Source organism: Carya illinoinensis, chromosome 10 (genome assembly GCF_018687715.1).
Source record: "Carya illinoinensis cultivar Pawnee chromosome 10, C.illinoinensisPawnee_v1, whole genome shotgun sequence".
In the NCBI taxonomy this organism is placed as follows: domain Eukaryota; kingdom Viridiplantae; phylum Streptophyta; class Magnoliopsida; order Fagales; family Juglandaceae; genus Carya; species Carya illinoinensis.
The window spans coordinates 29,770,654-29,774,586 of NC_056761.1; the positions used below are offsets into that span (position 1 = coordinate 29,770,654).

Genomic DNA, 3,933 nt, shown 5'->3' on the forward strand with positions numbered 1-3,933 from the left:
GTCGAGGTGTCCTCAAATGTGAGCCTCGAAAGATGGTCAGCCACTACGTTCTCCACTCCTTTCTTGTCTTTGATGGTGATTTCAAATTCTTGCAAAAGTAAAATCCATCGTATTAATCGTGCCTTAGCATCCTTCTTTGTAAGAAGGTACTTAAGGGTTGCATGATCTGTAAAAATAATAATAGGAGAACCAATCATGTAAGCACGAAACTTATCCAAAGCAAACACTACAGCTAGCAACTCTTTTTCAGTGGTGAAGTAGTTCATCTGAGCACTATTTAGAGTTCTACTAGCATAATAAATGACAAAAGGCTTTCCCTCCCTTCGCTGTCCAATTACAACACCTACAGCAAAATCACTTGCATCACCCATAATCTCAAAAGGTAAAGTCCAATCAGGTGGCTGCATTATGGGTGCTGAGGTAAGCTTGCCAATTAGCATTTTAAAGGCCTCTTGACAATCTTGTGTCCACTCAAATGGGGCATCTTTGGCTAGGAGGTCACATAGTGGTCTAGATATGGTGGAAAAATTCTGTATGAACCTCTTATAAAAGCCCGCATGACGAAGAAAGGATCTCACGTCCTTTACTGTCCTAGGTGTAGGCAACTTAGAGATTAATTCAATCTTAGATTGATCTACCTTTATCCCCTTAGAAGAAATAATATGCCCTAACACAATACCTGAAGGTACCATAAAGTGGCATTTTTCCCAATTCAAAACCAATTCATTCTCCTCAAAACGAGTCAACACCCTCTCTAAATTCAATAAGCATGCATCAAAAGTAGATCCAAAAACAGTCAAGTCATCCATAAAAACTTCCATGCAATTTTCAACCATGTCACTAAAAATGCTCATCATGCAACGTTGAAAAGTAGCAGGTGCATTACACAATCCAAATGGCATTCTACGAAAAGCATAAGTATCGAAAGGATAAGTGAAAGTGGTTTTATCCTAGTCTTCTAATGCAATTTCAATTTGATAATAACCAGAATAACCATCCAAGAAACAATAGAAAGGATGACCAGCTATACGCTCAAGCATTTGATCAATAAAAGGGAGAGGAAAATGGTCTTTCCGGGTGGAAGCATTCAATTTTCTATAATCAATGCACATCCGCCACCCAGTCACAACTTTTGTAGGGACTAGCTCTCCCAGGTCATTCTTCACCACAGTAACACCTGAATTCTTAGGAACAACCTGTGTAGGACTTACTCATTTACTATCAACAATAGGATATATGATTCTTGCATCTAATAGTTTCAACACTTCATTCTTCACCACTTCTTTCATCGTAGGATTAAGCACATGCTGGGGGTCTCTATGAGGGCTAGTTCCTTCCTTCAAATTAATTTTATGAGAACAGACCAGGGGACTAACACATTTTATATCAGTAATGCTCCAACCTAAGGCTGACTTATGCTCACTTAGGATCCGAATTAATTTCTCACCTTGAGACTCAGACAATTCAGATGAGATAATAACAGGAAAAGTATCACCTAGACCAAGGAAAGCATGCTTTAAACCCTTAGGCAGAGGTTTCAATTCAACTTTGGGTGCTTCCACACTTGAAGGAATTTTTTTTCCTCTTTCTCAGGCAACTACTCAAACTTTGGTTGCCAGGCCCGAGTGCCATAATCCTGAGTTCTATCAAAGATAGCACAAATATCAACTACATCAGATGGATTACTGATAGAATCAAACTCAGAATTAACAAGAAAATACTTAAGCGGGTCAAAATCATGAGCTATAGAAACTCCCCTTTCTATGAGTGAGTCAATCATGTATGTCTGGTGGCTCTTGTCATCATTTTCAGGCTGTTTTGCAATATGGAAGATATTCACCTCGAGAGTCATGTTTCCAAAAGAAAGCTTCATGAGCTCATTCCTGCAATTAATAAGAGCATTAGCAGTGGCAAGGAAAGGCCTACCTAAAATCACAAGAATTTTAGAAGTAGTATCAACAACAGAGCTAGTGTCAAGGATTAGGAAATCAACAGGATAATAAAATTTATCAATTTGAATTAGAACATCCTCTACCACATCTTGGGGTACTTTGACTGAACGGCCAGCCAATTGTAATACTACAGTGGTTGGTTTGATTTCTCCCAACCCCAACTGCAAATAAATAGAATATAGAATTAGATTCAAGCTAGCTCCTAAATCTAGCAAAGCTTGCCCAAACTCATGATTTCCAATACTACATGCAATGGTTGGGCAATCAGGATCCTTGTACTTGGGAGGAATCTGACAGAGCACTAACTTGCTCTGTCAGAAATGCTGTCTTCTTAATATGGTGCTTCCTCTTGACTGTACACAAATCTTTAAGAACTTTTACGTAAGTAGGAACTTGTTTAATAAAATGCAAAAGAGGGAGGTTAATTTTTACCTGCTTGAGATTCTACAAGATTTCATTGTTAGGATCCAAAGTTTGCTTATTTAGTTTTAAAGCTTGAGGAAATGGTACCTTAACTGGGCTCTTTATTACCTCGGCTTCTCTGGGCAGCTCGACACCACTATTGCTTTGATCCTCTTCCACATCCTCTGATTTTGTTCGTTGTTGGGATGTGTAATGACTTAAACTTCGTGTCACAATGGCATTCACATCCTTCAAATTCTCTTGTGCCATGTGTTGACCATAGGGTACAGATTGAGCTTGAGAATGAAACTTACCTCACTCATTCACACTCAAGGAGCTCATCAATTTGGACACTTGGCTCTTTATCTCCTTATTTTCTTTAACAACCTGTGTAATCAAAGATTCAAACTTTTGGTTAGTCTTACCTTGTGCCTCAATAAAAACACTCAAAGTGTCTTCTAGAGGACTCCTAGAAGATGAAGGTGTATGATATGGTGCAGGATATGATCTAGGGGGTTGTGCATGTGGCTGGTTTTCAGACTTACAGCTAAAATTAGGGTGATTACGCCACCCCAGATTATAGGTATCAGAGAAAGGTGTAAAAGGCTTCTTGTACATACCTAAGGTATTACATTGTTCCTCATACATCCCTCTCATCTTAGAAAATGTGGGACACTCTTGGGCAAGATGATCTACCCCGCCACACACAAAACATGGTCTAAAAGACTCTGCATGATTAGCCACGTGTGTTGGCTTTAAGTCTTTATTCTTCAACACCTCTAGCTCCCTAGTGAGCATCTCAACCTTAGCCTTTAGGTTATCTTCTTCCCTGAGATGGTAAATTCCACCACCATTTAGGTTTCCTGCAGGTCGTGACCTATTTGTGCTCTCAGTAGCACTAGGTCCAGTCCAAGTGTGAGCTTTTTCAGCAAGCTCATTGAGGTATTCTATGGCCTCATCAGGATCTTTCTGTAAGAACTCACCATTACATATCATCTCCACAAATTGACACTCTTTAGGTGTAAGTCCCTCATAAAAATAACTCACTAAGCGTCAATTCTCATACCCATGGTTAGGACACATACTCAATAGCTCCTTAAATCTCTCCCAAGACTGATACAAAGTCTCACTGTCCTTTTGTACAAAGGTAGAGATTTGCCTTTTTAAAGCATTAGTCTTATGTGGGGGAAAGTATTTATTAAAGAAGACCTGAGTCATCTCATTTCAAGATCCAATAGATCGTGGTCTCAATGAGTATAGCCAACTCTTAGCTCTATCCTTCAAAGAGAAAGGAAAGAACTTAAGTCTCACAATGTCATCAGTTGCATTTTGACTATGAAAAGTCGCAACTACTTCCTCAAACTCTCTAATGTGCACATATGGATTTTCATTTTCCAAGCCATGAAAAGTAGGGAGTAACTGTATCATCCCTGTTTTAAAATCCAATTGACGATTATTAGTTGGAAACATGATGCATGATGGTGTGGCTGTGTGTGTAGGGTGGAGGTAATCCTGAAGGGTCCTAGTGGGTTGATCTTCGTGTTCACTCATTTTCTTAGAATTAGAAGAATTATCAAAT

General features: G+C 39.1%; 1 non-coding gene across 1 annotated transcript; it reads left to right on the top strand.

Moving 5' to 3' along the window:
- Window positions 1-3,417: 3,417 nt before the first annotated feature.
- LOC122280222 lies at window positions 3,418-3,525 on the top strand. The gene has a single exon (XR_006229807.1). It is a non-coding gene; the product is annotated as a small nucleolar RNA R71 (small nucleolar RNA).
- Window positions 3,526-3,933: the final 408 nt, after the last annotated feature.